This window comes from Rhipicephalus microplus, chromosome 3 (genome assembly GCF_043290135.1).
Source record: "Rhipicephalus microplus isolate Deutch F79 chromosome 3, USDA_Rmic, whole genome shotgun sequence".
In the NCBI taxonomy this organism is placed as follows: domain Eukaryota; kingdom Metazoa; phylum Arthropoda; class Arachnida; order Ixodida; family Ixodidae; genus Rhipicephalus; species Rhipicephalus microplus.
In genome coordinates, this window is record NC_134702.1 from 80,906,174 (window position 1) to 80,929,970 (window position 23,797).

The following is a 23,797-nucleotide window of genomic DNA, read 5'->3' on the forward strand; positions in this document are numbered from 1 at the left end:
TGAAAGCGGTCTGTCTCACGTCACTGTGGCCGTGCCCAACGTTGCTCGCCTTCACTGCGCGGCCACCGACGCTAGTAGGAGCAGAATTAAAGTAGCGGGAGCCACATTAGCAACAACGGCCAATCAACAATTTTCTGTTTGCTTGGTTCAACTGAGCAACGCTAGATGGCACCACCTATTCAGCCTAATCACATCAAAACAAAATTTTTTAACTAGCGCCATTGCGAATAGTAACACCAGGCAGTTCTCTTTTTTTGCGTAAATCATACAGAAACAGACAAGCAGCATTTTGTTACGTCTATTGAAACACGGAAGGTCGCTTTTGTTGCAGCTCGTTTAACTACTATTGATAAATTGTAGTCGGACACTCTCACGTTATCGAAATCATTTCGCGAATGTCGCACTCGTGGCGCAAGTCGCGTGGCGCTATTAGCTAAATTTCTCGGTAAGTAGAGCACTGTTATTCATATTATTTCCGTTTTAGACATTTTCGTACATTCAGCTTTTCTTATCTCAAACTACCTGCCTTGAACGTCCCTCTGACGTTTATCATATTTCTAATTTTTAAAGCATGCCCAAACAGCCAGCCAGAATACAAAGAATGAACACTTTATTTTCCACTGTCATCCCTGGTTTAGAGGCACTATTCATGACATCCGCAGCCAGTACGCATGACACCATTAGAATACAAGCACGCAATTTCATTTCATTTCATTTTATTTCTTTAAAGACCCCATGGAAGGGGTATTACATAAGGGTTGGGTACATATATAAAAACGTGAAAGCCATTTTTTTTTACAATGCAAGGTAAGTTGTTACGGTGTTCAAAAAGGTGGTAGGACGGATTATGGCGGTGATTTCGTTAGAAAGGCCATTCCAGTCCGTAGCTGCACGAAAAAAGAATGAGGACGAAAAAGTGACGGTGCGCGTACGCGGCCGCTCAACTTGTTGCGGGTGACCAGTGCGATGGGAGATGCGTGCCGGAGGAAGAATGTATGGTGGCCTGCCGAGCGAGCTGTAAAAAAACTTGTGAAAAAGGGAAAGACTAGAAATGCGGCGACGAGATGCAAGCAATGATAGGCCAGATTCTGTTTTCAGTGCTGATATGCTGACGTCGTAAGAGTACGTAGAATGAATAAATCGTGTGGCTCGATTTTGAAGTGACTCGAGTTGATTGATGAGATATGCTTGATGCGGGCTCCGAATGGCTGATGCGTATTCTATCTTCGTCCTTACAAGAGATTCATAAGCTAGTAATTTGACATTATTAGGAGCGTGACGCAAATGGCGTTTTAAGAACCCGAGTGTTTTGTTAGCAGATGCAATAATGTTCGTAATGTGCGTTGTCCAGGTTAAATCGCTACAAAAGGTTACTCCGAGATATTTATAGGAGGGAACTAATTCGAGGTTTGTGTCAGCAATTTGGTACGGGAATACTATCGGATTTCCACGGCGGTGAAAGGAAACAGTTTTACATTTGTTAGGGTTGAGTTCCATTAGCCAAAGGTTACACCACTCCTGTAAGCTTAGTAAGCCAGTTTGAAGAGATGTGTTATCCGAAACGTTGTTTATTTTACGATAAATAACGCAGTCGTCTGCAAACATGCGTATGTTAGAAGATACATGTAAAGGTAGGTCAATTGTTTTTGAAACGACGACTATTAGCCCTAAATTGTTTCTTACCGCTCTATGTCGTGCAGTCCCACGACCGACCTGTCTCGTCTGAGTATTGAGCGTGCTTAATAAATTCAAATTTGTATTCTGAGCATTAGAACGTGCAAGGGAAATTAACAGCATGTAGCTTGGAAGTCCGAAGTCCCGATAGGGTCAAAACTCAGCGGCAGCATCGTTCATGTGTTTTCTTAAGAAAATAAGAGACAAAAAAGTGATAGCACTTACGATCAGATGAATGAATGCAAAGGATGAAACGCTGATTTGTCTTCGAACTGTAAGCAGTTCAAAAGTTTCTTCAATGCAGCCGTCTTTGCAAAGCTAAAAGGGACAACCTAAGCAAACATCAAACCTCGTGAGAAGCTTCTGACATGCATATTATACAAAACGATATGCCTGATTTCAAAATTAAACCATGGCATCTTTCCGACTAACGGCTTAAAAATACCACGCGGTCGACCACGTCAGTTCAAAACATTTTGCTGTGTTGAGAACAAGGTCGAAACTAATCGATTAAACTGCGCATATTTTAGGACTGAGTCAATCAATCACCAGAGCCATTAGCGCGAAAAGGGCCATTACTGCGCTTGCCGCCAGACGCAGCTTTCAAGCGGTCACGGCAAGAGTGAATAGAAGGCCGTGGCTTAGCTACCACACGCGTGCTTCGACATGAAAGCCAAATTACTGTTTCCCGAAAGATAGAGTTTTTTTAACGCTTTCGCGCCTCAACGCTAAGCTTTCCCTATTACAAAGCGTAGCTTTTTTCGTGAAGTGCTGCTGCGCACTGCTTTTATGTGGCGAACGGCTTTTTTAGGCCTAAATGTGCTGCTCAAAGACTAATTGCTCGCGTCCCGCACTCGTTACAGAAGCGTACTTAGGGCCAACATTAGAACAAAAGCTGAAAAAGGGACGAGTATTTAGTGTCGAGTGGCGGCAGCATATAGAGTTGACTGCAAGCATGCCAATGAATGTAGACAGCGTACAGAAGTAATATGTGGGGTGCTTTTCTAATCCCTGGTATTTGTGTGTGTTCCATGAATACGCTATAACGTAAAAGTTCGCACAGTTGAGGCTCTTACTTTTTTTATGGCATGAATAATAATACGTTTTTGTGGTAGCCGGGACAACAATAAATTAACAAGGGTAGATTGACGCAAGTGTCTTAGCCTTGGTTGAAGTACATTGCGTCTTTTGATTTCAACTGGTAACAAATATTTTCCAGGAAATACAAAAAAAGCAAGGCAGTCAAAACCAGATGCCTTGAGAAGAACGTCTCTGTTTATAATGTGTTATTAAATACTGAAACGTTATATTCTCATTGTTTCTTACTCTTTAATCAATACGTTCGAAAGCATTTTCTCTCTCTCTCTCTCTGTGTGTGTGCGTGTGTGCGTGTGTGCGTGTGCGTGTGCGTGCGTGCGTGTGTGTGTGTGTGTGTGTGTGTGTGTGTGTGTGTGTGTGTGTGTGTGTGTGTGTGTGTGTGTGTGTGTGTGTGTGTGTGTGTGTGTGTGTGTGTGTGTGCGCATTTTATTTTAAGTTCACCACTAACCCTACATCAACGTAGGCCTACTGCTTCTTAGAGAAAGTTCTAATGAGAAGGCAATGGTGAACTCGCCAGAAAAAGATGTGCTGACACATAAGAACATGAATGCTGAACTACGCAGTGAACATTGAATATAGTTAAATGCTGCATCGCATAGCACCTGGGCGACAGAATTGACGTATTCACTCATACTTCGCTAGAATCTTGTTCAGAATCCGACGAGCCTTGAAGCGTTTTTCTGTTCTTTGCGCTTTCACTGAAATACGAAAATAAAAACCTGTTGCCTGCAGTAACTTGAATAAAAATGCCTATATAAGCCTTAAATGCAATGTGAAGATAAATGGGCAAATATTTTCATTATTGATTCCGGCACTCGCTTTGAAAGTGAATTTTAGAGGCAAAACAAAATCTGGCACACCGCACGCATTGTGGGAATAAAATTCATGCGAAGCACTAAGCGAGTAGCCGACTGCAAATTATTTCCACCGTATTGAAAAAGCAACTTCATGCTGTTTCGACATCTTTAATCAGCATCTTAACGCATGTAAAAGATACAGAAAACTAGATGTATCTATATTTAGCCCGAAAAAAATGCCTGACAAAAATTCTTGTTACACTGAAGCAAGACGGCACTCCTCTCTTTCACTTTATTTGAACCAAATCTTATTGCATAAATTTGTCCACGCGTAATCCATAGCTCTTAAATGGAGTTCCTAAGTGGCCGTACGTGCACTGCCGCATAAAGGACTCAATTGAAGTGAACAGCAGCAACCATCAGCAGCGAAAAAGCTCCGCGGCTTAGGGATATGTTCATATTGCACACAACTTACCATTTTATCTCTCGCCCGACGTTAATCCTGTCATGAATATACACTGATAGGACTACCAAAAACGTTAAGAGGATTACAAAAATTGTGGACTGAGCATCGGATTAATTCAGTGGTTGCATCGCGTGCAGCATGATGTTCTGTATTTCATTAACTTTTTCGCTGAGGTGGTGGCGGTTAGCGTTATGCGGAAGGTTTACACTTTTCTAGACGCAGGACGACACGGTTACATTAGCGTTGATGTTGTGTCACTCAACAACGCTTGCGGCAGCAGTTTGCGCTGGACCTAAGCTTTATTTCGCTTTTTCTTTCGCAGCAGTTAAACAGGGTGCTTCCTGTTCTCTCGTAAATGTGGATCTAAGCGATGAAAACAATTATTCGTCGTAATGACTGTTCTGAAAAGATTTTCCAATCTTATAAAGCTTCTTTTCGATTTGCCGCTGCTTGAATGCATGCGTCTGCCTGTTATTTAGGCAACTGGTGCAGGTGCAAAAGAATTTAGAAGGCATCACCTATATTTGAGCCGATTACGAAACTTACGCGGTGAATTTCGACCGGATAGTGGAACATTTAAAATAACAGGCTGCAGGACTTGCATGTTTCCTGAAATCGCCAACAACATGTGCGTTCTGAAAAACTTTTATTTTTGTTCTTCCATACTGAAAGCCTCATTGCGGCAGTCAATGTTTTTAGATAACACGCTGGGACTCGTTGTTCAGCTACCACTTTGCCCAAATATCTCTTACCGCGTGACGCTTTCTGTCAAAAAAAAAATCATGCCTCTCTCGTCACTGTAGCTCTAAGTGACGATGGCCAACGCTTCCAAAGATTACACACACAAATATACTCAACAAAGTATACAGGGAAGCACATGTTGTCACAGCACGATAGGTTTAGAGTATCGGAAGTGTAATTCAAAGAAGGTTGTAGGTTCAGATGCCACTGATGAAAAGGATTCTATTTTGTGTATTTAAATCTTGTTTTTCATTCTAACAAAGTCATTTCGCTGTTATTACAAAAAGCAATGTCTCCGTCTACTTTTCTTGCATAACTGTATGTTCAATTGGCTTGAGAAGATATGTGATATTTTGCTTCCGCGAAACTTGATGTGCCCGCAAAATATCACGCAAAGGCAGCCCTGAAATGTTTTGCTACCGCAAAATATTTAGGGCTACTTTCACGTGGTATTTCTAAGCTTTGGTTCAAAAAAACTTTAATGTAAGGTATCACTAAAGATACCTTATTTCAACGGAAACGGAAATAATATGACGGACTGTACATGCGATCATTTCAGACACTTGAAATGTGACAGTCTGGGCGTGCATGTCTACTGAGTATATCCTTCGTGTTTTGCTCTTTCGCTCGAATATTTTTGACCGCCCGTAATGGGCAACAGCAACCGACTTTATGTCGATGTGGGAACGTCTCAGGTACAAGAATAGTCACTCGCATAGTAGCACGGTTCTTTTTTTTTTACCTTTCAGATGAAAACAGCCAAGCTTGAACAGAGATGGTGTAGGGTTTCACTCGCCTTCATCGCATGGCCTCTGTGAAATATGAATAAAGCAATACAATGAGTATTCAGTACTCGTGACACAGCACGTACACATTCAATGCGCACGTGTGGTTGCTTCAAGCGTTTCGAGGCTAGAGCAAAATCAATGTTTCTGGCCCACTACCCCACACATACAAAATAACGTGAAATTTGCTAACAGGGAATGTCTTGGAATTATTGTTTGGACAAGAAAAAGAGACAAACAAATTTATCAAAAATAAGGCTCATTGGTAACCGTGGGTGGAGCCACTCGTCCAGAGACCCCTTGGCTATAGCGAGTCACTGGGTGTGGTCGCATGACGTCAATTCACTTCTTAAGTTATGTTCAGAGCGTTACACCTTCCGCGACCTAATTGCGAGTCTGCCTTCAATGAGCTGTGAGGTGCCATCTCTCGGACGCTGTGTGTACTTCTACATTGAATGAGCTTCAGTCTCACAAGTCATGCGTATTTATCACAAACACAAGGTAATTAACCATTCATTCCCTCAGGTCATCGTTTTTTCCCAATGGGTTGATTTCCTTGGGTGCACAGAATACGCAAAGCAACGTTTTTAGACCACCACAGTGCCTACCCGATAAGTTCATACTATTTGCTTGAACGAGCTTTTCATCACCACTTTATCACGAAAATAACAGCTTTTCTAACTGCATCACTACGACCGTGGCATCATTCAGCACACCACCTGAATGGTCGAGTAAGAAACGAGCTTCACAACACCTTTTTCGCTTCAAATGTGATATTCAACAGGCTTCATACGCCTTAAACAGCAGGTTCCATATCCCATGAATAATCCTATGGTGATTTTGTTTGCAATATTGCCATAAAATTGAAACACACATATTTTATATTCGTCATAGAAGTAAGGACTGCTAGCTCTTGTTAACTAACTATTTTTTGTATGTATAAAAGTTTTAAACGGCCTCATAGTGCTACGCATAATGCCAGCATCGTTAGTAATTTGAATATCGAAATGATTAAGATAAATTTTTTAGCAGTATTCAGTGCTCTTATAATGCACTGTCAACTCTATTTCTGCTTTCACTACCGTCTCGTACGTTTTTCTTTTAATGTCAACCACAAAAGTCAATCTGCTTTGAATACACAACTACCAACTTGAACGTCACACTATTGCTTCCAACGCTCAAGCTCGTGTTTCTGTGACCGCGGCCGCCGTGTTGTACCATCCCGCTCCACTGCATGTGAGAGTACGTAGCGAGACTACGAGATGAGTCTAAATCCTCGCGGGAGCATCAGTGCTGCAGCCTAATTAGGCGCTTCGTTATCTGGATTTGCGTCGTTCACCCGCCCCTCTTACCTGCCTACATGTTATCACTGTATGCTTTGTGCCGTCGACGCGGGACCACCCGCAGAGCTAGTAGACTCGGCAAATGAGCTTGGAAAGCCTTCACTAAGCACTGGATCGATGGTGGACGAGCACGAAGACATCTGCACCATCTCGGGCCTCCATTAAAAGTTTGTCCTTGAGCCACCATGTAAACTAAAATATGTCATCCTAAAGAAGCCGATGTCGTCCTTTTAAACATAGAGGTTATGAAACGAAGTAACCTCCTCAGTGTCATGTCGTAAGCAGCATACATCACTCTCTTTCAAGTCTCCTCATTGACTAAGCAAATTAGTCGGCTTCAAACATCGTGTATCTCTCAGAGAGAACGTATAATTGAAGGCCTATTACAATTACATGAAATTCAGTCCATGAACAAGACCATGAAAGAGCATGAACAAGATAACCATCAAGAATAAATCAGCAAGCATTAACAAAATGAAAGTGACCTAAAGTAAAAATTTACTGCTTTTAGATGACCTAGCGTAACTTTTTTTTTTTATTATAAACCGATAAACGCTCCACGAAAGGGCAATCTTCTTCCAGAGATTCGAATAAAATCAGTAGATTGAAACTGAAGTTTTACAATATGCGGTGAATAATCTGAAGCTGTAATGTCAGCAGCGGAATTAAATATGAAATCTTTACAAATGCTGATAAGGCTCCATCGTACTGTATTGTGACTAACATGAACGATATTCGTTAAAAAAACCCAGGTTGTCTGAATTTCCGGAGCCCTCCACTACGGCGTCTCTCAATCATATGATGGTTTTGGGACGTTAAACCCCACATATCAATCAATTAACATGAACAATTTTCTCTATTTACATGAACTATTCCGCTCTTTAAAGCTATTCTTTATAAATTTGATTGTGCTGGTACTTATGTAAAAAAGTTGAGCTCGGCACCTACTCTTTTTTGTTTTAACCATAAGGTTTTCCGATCTTTATGAAAACAAACGTGCATGGTGCGATGATTCAGCCCCCATGTTAATGAAGGGTAAAGATTGATTGATCGATATGTGGGGTTTAACGTCCCAAAATTAGCATATGATTACGAGAGACACCGTAGTGGAGAGCTCCGGAAAATTGGACCACCTGGGGTTCTTTAACGAGCAACCAAATCTGAGCACACGGGCGGGTAATGATGGTTAGTACACGTATTTGCCTTGACTTCGCGCTTGCGGATTTCAAACCCTCTGTGGCTTTATTGTGTTTTTGGCATTTGTTTCAAATAAAAGTATGAATCATTTTAAACTTCAAGAGCTGACTAAAACTGGTGATCCTGAAAAGGGCAAGGTACGTAATGCAGTGGAACTGCTAAAAAATTTGCTTAACTGCATCTTACGAAAAAGGGATTGCGCGCGACATGGAGCCAAACGAAGCCGAAAATAAGTAGTTTAGCCAAATTCATGTATTGCCTATCATTCACTTGCTGGCTGAAGACCCATGCGTTGTGGCTTCCATAAACACCAGCGCCAGAGTTCTCTCTAGTCCATGTTGTAGGAAACTCTATGGTTTCAACTAAGCACTTGGTTGAAAGAATGTCCAATTTGAACACTTATCGTCGAATATACAAATGCTGCGAACTATTGCAGTTTTGACTATGTTCATGAGTCCATGTGGAATTTTTAAGCTGTTTTAACCTGGCAATCAGGACTGATAGTTATTCTAGTCTAGGCGTTATTTTGCTGGCGAAGATCAATGATTGCAGATCCAATAAATCAGTGTTGCTTAAAATTTTTTGACACTCTACTTTATGCACTATTCAAAGAAAACGTTAAAAAAACAAAAGTGGAAGGGGTTTCTTTTGTGTCTTTTTTCTTTTTTCTAAAAAAAGCGTTGTTTCAAAATGGTGCCTTTGGCAGTGTCGATGAAAGTACAGTAGTTTCATGTGTCCCTTCACTGAATACTGAGCAGATAATTCATATTCCCTCTGCTGAGTAAATATGTTGTTGCACAATAATAATGAGGCCCACGGAAAAGTGCGGGCCATTGCCGGCAAACTAGACAAAAGAGATGTAATGTGCGCATATAGCAAGCACTTTTTGAAAGACATGACTAATGGTGAATTATCAGATTACCTTTATATTACGCGTATTATACATTGATTGTTTTTCGGCGAAATCACCTGGCTATATAAATTGAATAACACCTTACTTATGCAAACTATAGCCTGCATAGAAGGGTGAAGAAGTGATCAACACTTCGAATATTTATGCACATATGAATTTCGCAAAATTTACAACGTGTGTACACGTTATCACTAGTCAAAATGAGTTAAAAAGAATTAGCACTCGAAAGTAGCTGTGTAGGGTGCAGTGCTTAAGTAAGCTTCCATGGCGTTAAACATGGCTCCCCGACGTTACTGGTTTAATGTATGCCTGCAACGAGGGCATCTTTATGGGGCTGGAACAGCGAGAACATTGTTCATCTTCAGTAAACTAACTCGTCAATTTTTTCTGGTAGATCTAACTGTTCCGGAAAGTCATTCACACCTGCAAAGGCACGTTTTCGGGATGCTATATACGACCATATAATTTACCTTGGCATTTCTTCAGCTGCAACCTGTAACATATAAAATAGAACTCATAAACTAGCACTCCTGCACGGGAAACGTGTTTTATCGAAAGGGATGGGACGTCCGCAAGTCACGTCGCATTCTGCCAGACAGATATCGATTTCAGCCGATCGCAGTCGATGGAAAAGCTATCCTACTCAATGTACTCGTGAACTGTCCTCTCGCCATGACTCCTAGCAGAGCGAAAGCCCGGTCACGTATCCAACAGATCGTTCCAAGCCCCATGCTTTCCTTTCGGAAAGGAAATGCTGACCAGTATCGGCGACACAGTGCAACCAGAGGGTAGAGTTAGAAGCATGTCGTGCGTAAGAAATCGTTATTACCTTGACAACAGCTCTTGCTGGTCGTGCATCCACATGCCACATTGTCGCCGCTCTCCTTTGCGTGCGTTGCCAGTCGAATTAGCGCACGCATTAACCTATAGGTTGAGAGGCAGCGAAGTTAACACCGAAATAGAAACAGCGCAGAGTATATGAAAGGAAATGGATGATCGTTGACAGAGTCCGCTTGATGACGCAGCCTTTCTAATAGTTTCACGTGTTCGCGTCAGCGTAACAACGCAATGATGTAAAGCGGTTTGGAGGCTAGCACAAAAGTTTATTCTTGCCCAAGAGAAGGACGAACAAAAAAGTCGCAAAGTAACATTATAGGTTTGTGAGTAATAAACCAACTTCGCTTCTCTGGACCGATTTTTACGTGGTTGCCAAATATTGCATAAGCCTCAAATTAGGACTGCAATTCGCATAATGATAACATTTAGCGCCCTCGTGTAACCAAGAACCAAGGAGGTTTAACTTCCTCGCCAAGAGCGAGCGGATGCGGTTTAGCTAACAAAACCTTGTACGTGTTTGAAGACATGTGTTGTTGTAAGCATATTGGCGCTTTTGCAGATATCAAGAAATTACGATTTCTTATGTTGAACTTTCTTGGGCCTATCTCAAGGTTGTTTGGTTCCTCAACATCTTCGCGCAACCTCTCCGGGGGACAGGCCATGAAGTGGGTGGTTCCGTGCTTAGTAAACTAATTCCCTTACTAAGAAAACAGGTTGAAAATTTATTACAGCTAGGTTATTATTTTACACTCGCTTTACAAAACATTTTACAAAAAAAAGCACCACGCCGGCACGGAAGGAACAGCACATTCACAGCAAAAGCTCTAGAAGAGCGGCTTTTCAGAGCGTTTTCTAAACACTCAATGGGTAACTAGGGCAACCACATTTGCTTGCTAGACAGTACGGCATTAAAAATAAAAATGTTTGGTAAGTAGACCAGCATTCAATATGCTGTTTTCGTCATTTTTCTGACAAGTGTGGTATCCGCTAAACACGTGCAAGATATTTCGTGCCAATTGTTAACGCGGGGATTGACGACGATGAGGAATGATTCCTGAAGTAGGTATCCGCCACAGTTATTAGGTGAACAAGAACAAGCATTTGTAATGGGCTGGAGACCTGGACTACCTCCTTGTTACGCTATTCGTATTGTGCAACAAGTGATTGTTGTTTCGCTGTTTTAAAAAGCTTTATAGGTCGTATTAACGTGATCGATTTGCCGACAACAAGCCTGCCTAAAGCAAGTTTGCCAACAGGTCTCGTCTATTCACGTCACATGATACTAAGTTTGGTGTATCTGAAGCAGCGAAATGGCCGTGAGCGCATCATGAGCGTGGCGGGTAGTCACGTTGTTACACGACACGCATCTCATGATAATCTTGTTTGCACCAATCACATACCTTCTTCATTTATTCACGTCCCGTACTACCAACATTGGTATATGTGAAGGTAGCGAGATAGCCCCGAGTGCTCATGAGTGTGGCATGTAGTCATGTTCTTACAAGACATGGGTCTCATAATTACCATGTTTGCACCAGTCATATACTTTCGGCATCCATTCGCGACCCGTAACACCAAATTTGGCACATGTGAATCTAGCGAAACAGCTGCCACCGCATCATGAGTGTGGAATGTATTTACATTGCACGCATATCATGATTAACATGTTTGCACCGGTCATATATATTCGTAATCTATTTGCATCCTGTGATAAAAAATTGGGTATATGTAAAGCTACGAAACGGCCGCGATCGCATCATGAGCGTGGCACGCAGTCATGTTCTTAAATAACACGCATTTCATGATTTTCATGTTTGCACTAGTCATTTACTTTCGTCTTCCATTGACGTGCTGTTAAATAAATTTCGTATATGTGAAGCTAGCGAAACGACTGTGAGCGCACCATGAGCGTGGCATGCAGTCATTAGTCGTGATTTACATGACATGCATGTGAAATTTTCATGTTATGGTCTGCCACTTGTGTTAGCCATGCAGTCATATCATACCATACCTGTTTGCAACATGTCATGTAAACGAACGAAACCAACGCAAGAGCAGAAAGACCATGAAATGTAAATTTTGACATTCATGACATACATGCCATGATTTTCATGCTATGAGTAGTCACTTATGGTCGTCATCATTATAGAAACGGCCAAGAGATCTACATGTTGTAGGTGGCTAGACAGACAGACAGACAGACAGACAGACAGACAGACAGACAGACAGACAGACAGACAGACAGACAGACAGACAGACAGACAGACAGACAGACAGACAGACAGACAGACAGACAGACAGACAGACAGACAGACAGACAGACAGACAGACAGACAGACAGACAGACAGACAGACAGACAGACAGACAGACAGACAGACAGACAGACAGACAGACAGACAGACAGACAGACAGACAGACAGACAGACAGACAGACAGACAGACAGACAGACAGACAGACAGACAGACAGACAGACAGACAGACAGACAGACAGACAGACAGACAGACAGACAGACAGACAGACAGACAGACAGACAGACAGACAGACAGACAGACAGACAGACAGACAGACAGACAGACAGACAGACAGACAGACAGACAGACAGACAGACAGACAGACAGACAGACAGATAGATAGATAGATAGATAGATAGATAGATAGATAGATAGATAGATAGATAGATAGATAGATAGATAGATAGATAGATAGATAGATAGATAGATAGATAGATAGATAGATAGATAGACAGACAGATAGATAGATAGATAGATAGATAGATAGATAGATAGATAGATAGATAGATAGATAGATAGATAGATAGATAGATAGATAGATAGATAGATAGATAGATAGATAGATAGATAGATAGATAGATAGATAGATAGATAGATAGATAGATAGATAGATAGATAGATAGATAGATAGATAGATAGATAGATAGATAGATAGATAGATAGATAGATAGATAGACAGACAGACAGACAGACAGACAGACAGACAGACAGACAGACAGACAGACAGACAGACAGACAGATAGATAGATAGATAGATAGATAGATAGATAGATAGATAGATAGATAGATAGATAGATAGATAGATAGATAGATAGATAGATAGATAGATAGATAGATAGATAGATAGATAGATAGATAGATAGATAGATAAAGATTCACCCTCTCCACTTCTCGCAACAATCGAGCGCACATCAAGTGGAAAGATTCTTTCGGCTCGTTTATCTGCCACGAAACCTATACGAAACCCCACCCGCTTTCCGTGTCTTTGCGTTTCAAAGAAACGTTTACTCGAGTAAAGGCTACACCAACTTTCGCTTTGAACCATTCTTACAGCACCCGCGTCACGGTCCGTTTCAGCCAGGTCAGCGGAGTGTGCACCGCTGCTGCTTCGCTTCTCATTATGATTCCCTTCGGGGAGATGGTCCATGCATTTTAGGGGCAAAGCTCCCTAAGCCGTGGGTCGTGCGTCTATGATATATGTAGTAGTAGTCATCGTCGTAGTAGTAGTAGGTAGCCACCTCCACGGCCGTACTGGAAAAGCTGCACGTGTGGATCCTTTTGAATTGATGAGGAAACCAGCGCACGTTAAAATTAAATAAAAATATAGTTGTTCTTGATAAAGTAACTTACAGAGACGAATATCAGTGACTTAATTTCCAATAAATTTGCCTTGAATTGGATGTTTACTAAAAACAATGGCAACAGAGAGAGGCACCTTGAGCTTTAACTGACCAGAAAAGGTTGCCACGTTAAACTCGCCGGGCGTGACCTCGTATGTTTGAGCAAGCTTCGGCGAGGGTTGGGCCACAGTGCCATGAACTAGCGGCGGTGAAAGGTGGGTACTAGACACGAAGCGCAGGTCGTAAGACGGTAAATGCGTTCCACTCCTCAAGTCAGTCTTGCCACCTCTTGTTTAGTTCTTGAAATGTGCGGTGGATGGCGGTACTTCTATATGATGAATATATGATGAAATGATGTGAGATGGTGGTACTTGGAGTGTTCGCTAGACAGGCGGACGGACGGACGAAAAGACAAACAGATGTACGGACGGACTCACAGACGGCCGGACGCACTGACAGATGCACGGATAGATGCAGACACGAATGGACGCACGAACGAAAGCGCGGATGGACCGACGAACGCTTCGCCCCTCTGATCATCATGCACTCCTTAGATATCTTGTCATTCTTTTTTCATCCGCTAGTATTTGCGTTTTGGCGCTGCAATCAGATTTTAAAACTTGACTTCACGGGAGCCTACACAGAAAGAGTGAATACCAGACGTACAAAGCAGTTGACTTGATTACGTTCACTTCACTATATTACACATGGGAAGGAGAATAAGTAATTAAAAGCGCGAAGTAATGAGGCAGCTTTATTGCTTATAGACAGCCAGCGGCAGAAGCATCGCCTGTGCTTACACGGCTCTCATCTTGAGTTCAGTGAGCCAACACTAGCTTGCTTGATATATTTCGCACATTTCATCCCCCCATAGCCAGTGCTGTCACGTCTAGGAGGTTGGGAGCCCCACCATTTCTTGCTTTCTCAGCGCATCAAGTTTGTTTTTCAGCGCCTTCCTTTATTATTCTATTCCCCCACAGCAACGAAGATGTCGCACTACATGCCACGAATGACCCGAGGAACGCTGAGTACTTGGCGTCATCTGGAGGAAGGAAAACGTGACTTGAACACCGAGAGACTCGCATCCTGCGAGGCACCGTTCCTTCGAATAAGCTTCTCCAGGAACTCAGCGGTGGCAAAAGTAGTCCCGTTGGGATGCCTCTTAGCCACCTGCGTGACGTGAAGTCTCGCGCGCTTCAAGTGACATAATAGTGTGCAGTTCTTTTTAGAAACGAATTTAGTTCTTTCTCTGTACAGTGATGCTAATTCAGGAAAAAGAGTGACATTCTGCAGGCGTATTCACTAGCTCCGAAAACCACACTGCAGCAAATGCCTTCTTGCTTTTTACAGCGAAAACTGTAAATGGCTAAGAGAAATGAAAAAAAAAATCACAGCATAACCACGGAATCAATAATGATCAATGCGGCGAATCTTCGAAGGTTTTTATCGGCAAACTGTGAGTCATCTGCTGACCACGCCCATCCGTCCGTCCATCCGTCCGTCTGTCTGCCTGCCTGTCTGTCTGTCTGTCTGTCTGTCTGTCTGTCTGTCTGTCTGTCTGTCTGTCTGTCTGTCTGTACCTATGTATGTATGTCCCTTAGTCTGTCTGGCTGTATGTCCATCCGTCCGTCCGCCTGTCTGTGCACCTGATTGTATGCCTGTCCTTCCGTCCGTCCATCTATAGTGAACACCCCTAATACCACCATCTCACATCTTTTCATCATATATTCATCATATGCAAGTACCACCATCCACCGGACATTTTAACGACTAATACGACAGGTGGCTACTACATACAGGAGACGCACGACCCACGCCTTAAGGAACTTCGCCCCTAAAAAGTCACAGCTTTGCCGCAAAGGCGAAGCAATGAACGCGATAGCAACAAATTGAAAGGTCACGAAGAGAATGACAAAGCGATCGAAACGTGGCCCGCGTTTCTCACGCAAAAATGACGCAAGAAACGTACTCACAGGTACCTATGAACACAAAAAGCATCTCAGTTGTTACTTCGCTGTGTCTGAAAGCGTGCTCTTTTCGCAAACGGAGACTGTGCCACGACTGCAGTGACCTTTGAGCGCCCGGTAACAACAACAGAATACTTCTGGTGAAAGGCCAAGGCGTACGACTGTCCCCACCGCGATATAAGCAAACGCACGCGTGAGCGTCCCCTTTCCACCGTCAAAGTTCGCCTGGGAGATAAATGCATGCGCCGCCGCGTCGTGACGATCTGGCGACGCACGCACATTGCGCAGTCTCACTGGTAATGCTGAAAACACTATAGTTCCCTCGAGTTGCTCTTCGCCAGCGGCAAGTGGTAGATATAGAAAGCTTGTCTTGTAAACGTTGAGGGAGGTGCGTCTTCATGGCTCAGTGGCCAACGCCTCGCACTCACAATTCAGAAATCATACGTTCTGTTTCACGTGCCGGAGCTCTATTCTGAATTATTTTGCTGTCTTGCAATTTGGTGTATATATAGATACGTATACGGTGGGTGACGGTGACGTCGATGCCGGCGGCAAAATCTAGCCGAGAGTGTTCCTATAATAGATTTTGCAATAAAACCACCTTGCAGCGGTGTCAGGAGCAGTCTGCAATATCTGTGTCAACAGTTACGTCGTTCGGAGCGTCGTAGCTAAGCCCCCGCGCATTGGCTGCGTTGTGAGTTACGTCGTTCATCCTGTCGCAGCCGTAGCCTCCAGCCCATGCGCACGAGTTTTTCCTAAAATCTTCCACATGGGTAGGCCTCAAACAACTCAAAAAGAACGCCGGCAGTGGAAACGTGAGAGAGCTCGCATTCGCCAGGCCGATGACGCAGTCCTGCACAAAAGGTCGCAGATCCCACGGACAGTGGGAACCGATGACATGCGAAGCACCAATGAGAAAAGTTTATACGCTGTACTGATTTTAAAGTCAGCACAATGTAACAAGGCGGACATAAATTATGCCATACATGACTTCCTTGTGATGCATGCCATGTTTGCCCCTGGCATTTCTGTTCTTCATCCATTCGCATCATGTAACCAATGTGGTATATACGTGAAGATAGCGAAACGGCCACGAGCACGATATGAGCGTATAATGTAGTCATATTTTACGTGACACGCATGTGACGATTATCAAGTTTAGATGTGTCATTTACCTTCGTTGTCTATTCATGTCACGTTATATTCATGTCTATTTTGTATTTGGGGATCTTGCGAAACGGCCACAAGCACGCTATGAGTGTAGCATGTTGTCATGCTTTACATGACAGGCATATCATAATGATCATGTTTGTACGTGTCATTTACCTTCGTCGTCTATCTATATCACGTAATACCAAATTTGGTATATGTGGCGCTTTCTAAACGGCCACGAGCACGCTATAAGCGTATCATTTAGTCATGCTTACATGACAGGCATATCATTACGATCATGTTTGTACGTGTCATTTACCTTCGTCGTCTATTCATGTCACGTAATACCAGATTTAATATATGTGGCGCTTGCGAAACGGCCACGAGTACGCTATGAGCCTAGCATGTAGTCATGTTTTACAGAACAGGTACATCATGACTATCATGTTTAGACGTGTTATTTATTTCATCGTCTATTCTCGTCATGTGATGCCGAATTCGGTATATGTAGAGCTAGCGAAACCGTCGCGAGAGCCCTACGAGTGCAGCATGTCGTCTTGTTTTACATGACACGCATGTCATGATTATCATGTTTGCACCCCTCGTATAACTTCGTCATTTATTCACGTCCCGTAATGCCAAATTAATATGTGAAGCTAGCGAAAAGACCGCGAGCGCACCATGACCAAGGGGGTAGTCATGACTTACATGACATGCATGTCATGATTTCAATGTTAGGGTGTGCCACTTATGCTCGACATGCAGTCATGTAATGTCATACCATTTTTGCAATATGTCTTCTGAACGAAACAACCGTAAATCACCAAGACCTTGAAATGTAAATCCCAACATTCGTGACATACATATTACTTTCTTGTTATGACTAGTCACTTATGTTCGTCATACACTCATGTGATGCCATACCAATCTTGGTAAAGATACCCTTAGCGCCAGGACAACTGAATGCTACACAAATGCACAGACAGACAGACAGACAGACAGACAGACAGACAGACAGACAGACAGACAGACAGACAGACAGACAGACAGACAGACAGACAGATAAATAGATAAATAGATAGATAGATAGATAGATAGATAGATAGATAGATAGATAGATAGATAGATAGATAGATAGATAGATAGATAGATAGATAGATAGATAGATAGATAGATAGATAGATAGACAGACAGACAGACAGACAGACAGACAGACAGACAGACAGACAGACAGACAGACAGATAGACAGATAGATAGATAGATAGATAGATAGATAGATAGATAGATAGATAGATAGATAGATAGATAGATAGATAGATAGATAGATAGATAGATAAATAGATAAATAGATAAATAGATAAATAGATAGATAGATAGATAGATAGATAGATAGATAGATAGATAGATAGATAGATAGATAGATAGATAGATAGATAGATAGATACGTTCAAAGGAGCTGAAGTTTGCTAATAAAAACTTCGCATTTAAAACAGGCTCAGGAGGCAGAGAGGCGGCAGCAGCTTCGTACCAATAATCCGGCTGTCTTCCAAGCCACGCTAATTGAACCACAAGAATGCAACCGCTAGTGGCAGGTAGAATCTGCAAACCACAACACCGAGATGGCTCGCGATGTCAAACCCTTGCAACAGCGCGCGCCGTTGCGGCGCCAATGACCATAATCATGCGAGGCAAAATGTGCAGCATGTGAAATAAAGTCTGTGTAAACCAAAGCAAACGTGTGTCTAGCCTACTTAGGAAGCACGAACAAGTAACCAATAAATGCGAATTTTACACAATCGGCCAGCGCACTGCCCCATATTATAAGAATTATCGATAGGCATGTAACACCAGTGTCGAACAGAGAGAATAAATGGAAGAAAAGAGAAGCAGAAGCTGTAACACACAATTGAAAAACGGCATACTTAAGGCCTGACCATGCACACGCGTTGCAGCGTGCCAGCGCAATAGCATGTAGTGATGTTTCGTACTACGCCGAAGAATTCGCATTTCAAGACGTGAAAATTTTCTACTCTGAGAGTTTTTACCCGTACACGCTGACCTAATTCCCAGCATATTTCCCTGTGCATTAGTTTCCACGGTGCGCGGTCCTTAACACCCAAAACTTATATAAATGCATGCGTGCGACATGTTCCCTACTACTGTGATCGAGAGCAGCGCCTGGGCTTCTGCACGACAAAGGCATGATTTTCTTAACTCACAGCTGTAGGCACATCGAAAATAGTGGGGTCGCGAGTTCACATACCCAGTGAACAAGAGATGACTTCATATAAATACCAAAATAATCTCAAGGGCTATCCTTGCATGCTGCATGTGCCAGAACAGTTTGCAGAAGCTCAAGTCGCACTCTGACCACCATAAATCATTCTTTGTTGGTGAATTTACCAATTCCGAAATCCGCTGCCATATCGAAAAAATTCCTTATTTGCCCTTCGTCCAAATTTATGGCTGAACATTTTCCAAAAAAGGGAAATTTCTGTGCACGGAACATCACTGAGCCGCATGTAGGCTCGGCACCGCGCCCTCTCTCACTGAAGGAGAGGAAATGGCGCCAAACCTACGCACCACTAAACAGCGCGACTTCTCTCACCATAGAAAAAGAACACGGCATTAAGTCAAACAATAAACGCGCTCACGCAAAGTCAAGCACTTTGCGCATGAGCTAACAACCATGCGCATAAACAGGCAAAAGCTTTACTTGATAACATGGCGTTCAGAAAACTGATCTCATTATCGCAGTACAGCAATGTGTATACGCAGGTAAGCGCGAAGAAGCGTGCGCTGGTGTAGCCGGCGCCACAAAGCGCCGCCTTCTAAGGAGCGCGAGCTACACGAGGGCGCAGCGAGTGGAGTCATCTTTTTCCTTTACCAATATCTGAGATGAAGGGTACACTGCACTGATGTAATAAATTGTTCTAAATGTACTTGCAACAAACCCCAAACGTCTTCTTCATAGCTCTATATTCAGCAAAACTGTGGGCATTTTACAATATAATAAGACTGGTAATCCTGGTTTTTAAGTCGCGCGGTAAGCGTTCTCTTTCTAAGCCTAACCTTAGCGCACTGCGCCTCCCATGAGTTCCTGTTTCCTATGTTTACTGACGGCGTAACTATAGCCAGTTTGCCAAGACTTCACAGTGTAGCCGGCATCTAACTATACATGGGGCTAACCAAAACTTTTCTTCCTTAAACATCATTTAGATAGCCACTCTTTAGAACCGCTATACTGCTACTTTATAGGTTTCTTTTTTTACCAAAGTTTGTTGCACCCTTTATGGCGCTATTTCTGCGTCGCGAAACTTGAACCTCGCCGTAGCTTGATATCGCTAATAGATGCCGCCATCATTTTCACCATTCTTTGTCTAGTAACAGTCTGTCTGGAATGTGCGTCTTGCTTTTTCTCGAAAGAAAGAATCGCGCCTGGCACGTCAGTATCTGTGACATATTCTTAAGTATACACTTTTTCACTACACTTTGAAGCCTAACACACACAAAAAAGCTTCCAATAAAAGAAATAAAACAAAAATGTCTGATGACAACTTTCCTTTCCATGCACTTTCTTCTGACGTTGGGTATACGTAGAAATGTTCAAAGGTAAAATTTGAGTGCTTCTTTGCAATACCGCTTCTCGGAGTCGCCGTTCCTTCAAACCAGAGAACGATCGATACATGCCTGGTCAAATAAAATGGAGAAAGTCAAAACCGAAAGCGAGCACGTTTACGGGGTGGGCCTACGCATATTTGTGTCCACTGAGCGTGAGTGCTTCGGACCGCGCATATTCTTGTTCGAAGGTTAAATATATATATGATGATGCGATGAAAAGCAAAAAAAGAACACCTTTCACAGCACAAATTTTATAGAAAGTCATGAGCACGGTATGGCGGGGCTGATGCGAGACAAGAAATTGAAGGATGAAACAAAGAGGGAAAGAAGCAAAGTCAGGAAAAATGCATCCTGATGGTCGAGTAAAAGACGTCGGACTATCGGATGTCATCGAAGGAATTCGGAGTATACATTCCCCTCAACGGCCACACACAGCCCTTTCAGTGGAAAGGCCAGATTGGACATCCCGCGTTCTAGGCTGTGTGTGCTATTCAGTAAGTTGAAAGAAAAGAACTCCCACTGTTCCTTATTATTTCGCGTAAGACGACTCGAAAGACAAAATCGATCGTCTTTTTTATTCTCAGTCGATATTCTGACCCCCCCCCTTTTTTTTTCCTCTAAAAGCTTTCTTCAGCGTTGTTCTGCACTGCGTAAAGAAGTGTGACAATTGCAATATTTTCCTTAGCTTTTCAGTGCCTTCAGGATCTGCCTTCTTCGACTAAGCGACTATGTCACATGATGACGCCATCATTTGACATCAAAGGGACGTCGGGATGCTGTCACACTTCTTGGCTATCAGTGACATCAACAAAGCCATATAAAGACGCCACCAAGCATTTATCTTAACACAATAGTATAATCCCAGGGTCAACCATGGTTTGGCTGATGTACTTCCATCACGGATATAATGCAATATATCCTCAGATATCGCAAAAAAATACGAGCAGTGAAAGTTGCATAGCGGGGCATCGGACCAGCTACATGTTCATCCGGTCAGATTGCGGGACAAACCACTAAACCACAAAGCATACGTTCTTCGACCTGCTAACGGGAAGCCATTTATATACAGCACGTATAGTTGGCAGTCCTCAGAGCTGAAAAACTTCAGCGAGTTTTCGTCATCAGTAGCGATATGGCGCTGAAAGTACGAGTTGTGTGCGCTCGCTCAAAAGGTCGTCGCCCCACGCGTTGTTATATGCGCGCGCGCCTCCTCACGTCGTGGTCAAAGGGCGTATATAGATGCTATCTGGCATGGCCGCTCACTAGTGCGCACGCTTATCTCGGGATTCGTGCGCTTTGAACTCTTGTGCTTCTACCGCACGTTTATGTTGAAATTACAGGGGTTATAAAAAGCGCGAAGGTCACTTCGCTCACTGCCGCGGCCGTATTTACGAAAGAAGCACGCTGCTCACACACTAAGAAGTAAAAATTGTGACAGTTGTTCGCACTTGTCCTGTGTGTACTTGTGCGTTTATTTCGTGCACCTTTCTTTCTGTTCGAACAGCACGCTTTAAGTGTCGAGTTGTGACAGGTGCTAGACCGCGATCGTACTGTGTAAGCTCATTTTGTGCGTGATTTCTGCTTCAGGGGCGTGCTACAAGTTTGGAGCTGCTGCTTACGTTCTTCGCGTGGCTTTTCAATTTGTTGCTGTAGCATTTGTTCATTCATCCATGTGGCGGAACAATGAACAATAAACGCTCAACTACCTCTGCGAAGACACGTTTCACTTTCACGTTACACAGATTCTTAAAAACGAGGATCACCAACGTTTTTTTTTCCCCATTTGGGTTGATGCCGAAGCCGCTGACAGTCAATTTTCGCCCTTGACGAGTCACGTCAGGGTTGTGCTTTAAATACTTTTTATAAAGCATCATTCCGAGGTTGCAAATACTTTCGATAAAGGCTGCGCTTTTAGCACAATGACGTTCGCTGTATATGCTTAGCATTGACTGTTCACTTCCATCATGAAAATTTCGTGAAATCGTCCGGTATTTACGGTAAGAAAACTTTCCAAACTAGATTTCATTCATTTACATTAACTAAATGCTGTGATTGGTCCAATCGAAGTCATCCACTGCAACAGTGCCGGTAAGGTTACGATTGTCGGAAAAGAGCAACGCAATAAAACGCATTCTGTTAAATGCGAAGCATTTCTTAGCGAACTTCGGCAAATTTGAGCGTATCTATCTATCTATCTATCTATCTATCTATCTATCTATCTATCTATCTATCTATCTATCTATCTACTACTTACGTTTAGGTGCTATCATGGACACCCCCTTGCCTTGGCATGAACCAAAATTAGCGCGGGAGGGTAAAATGATTTCACGAATATGACACGCTGGTCAAGACATGAATAATCTCACAATTCCGTCGCATAAGTCGTCAAACACTTACCGCCAGACAGTGACACATACCTACGGACGAGTATGTGCTGCTGGTATGCGGGTATGTGCTACAGGTGATTGTCACTTAGTATCTACCCAAGAACGACGAGAACACACATGGGCAATTTTAATGCGTGCGCATTAGGCAATACCCGACATCGGTAGAATCGACCAAACGAAGGCCTAGAGAAAATGCCAGTGTTCAGAAAAACCTGACATAGGCAACGTCGAACCCCCGATGAATTCAAATAATGAGTTTCTGAGTCCCAGCAGGAATCGAACCCAAGCATTCTGCCTGGCAGTCAAACATTCTACCACATGAGCTATGCCAGGTCTTGGAACTACTTTTCAAATAGACGCTAATCTTCGTGAAACGCGAATGATGATTGCAGTGCTGCTCGCTCTATTTAAAAAACATTAAATATGTACTCTTTTGATACTGCCGTCAGGTCGGGTCAACGTCAATTGTGGCTAGGTGCCATGCACTGAAGATGATTTATGTAGTAGTGTCCAGAGCCAGCATCTTCACGAGCATCATCACTTCATATCTATTTCTGGTGTTCTTAATACACACGTCACAGTTGACATCTTTGCGCAAGTTCAAACAACTGGCCATATAAACATCTGCAACTCTTCAACATATGTCTATGCACACAACATTTGTACATATATTTAGCGACAATTCAGGAGGTGTCGCTCAACAAAAAAAAATCGCAACACGGTCACCTTCCCTCAGCATGATTCACATAATGTCGATTCCCAGGTACCAGGCATCTGCCGATACTTTTAACGGTTAACGTTCTCTTTTAGCGTTTGAGGTAAGCTCCTGGTACACGTGCTTCAAACATAGACGCGACTAGAAATGTGGAGGTAAAAAGATGAAGAACGTAAATAAAATATAATTATCGCTGACTGCCCAGGTTCATTTGTAATTTCATTATATAGAATGAAGAGTATGTGCACTCCACGTGGTTTAACTCTGAACTCCACATTTCCAAACCAGAGTTATTGCTTTCAAAAGATCCCGCAATTTTCTATTTAAATTCTAAGGCTTGGGCCGTACGGAAGATAAGGATTCAAACAGTGCCCACCACGTTATGTAGTAATTCGCAGTAAAAGTAACGTGACTTCGAGCACACTCTATACCAAGAGTGCCACCTGGGCCCTTCCGCCTCCAGCAAATT

The 23,797-nt window shown here is 42.9% G+C and overlaps 1 protein-coding gene across 3 annotated transcripts in view; it reads right to left on the minus strand.

The window, feature by feature from the left end:
* Positions 1-23,797, minus strand: part of LOC142803801 (uncharacterized) — a 491,700-nt gene that overhangs the window by 50,012 nt on the left and 417,891 nt on the right. For 2 of the 3 annotated variants that reach the window (XM_075889887.1, XM_075889885.1), the window contains one exon: positions 5,519-5,588. The gene's annotated coding sequence lies outside the window, so the exon portion shown is untranslated. Of the gene's footprint in view, positions 1-5,518; positions 5,589-9,843; positions 9,864-23,797 lie in introns of those variants that run through there. The other variant, XM_075889888.1, reaches the window with a different exon arrangement.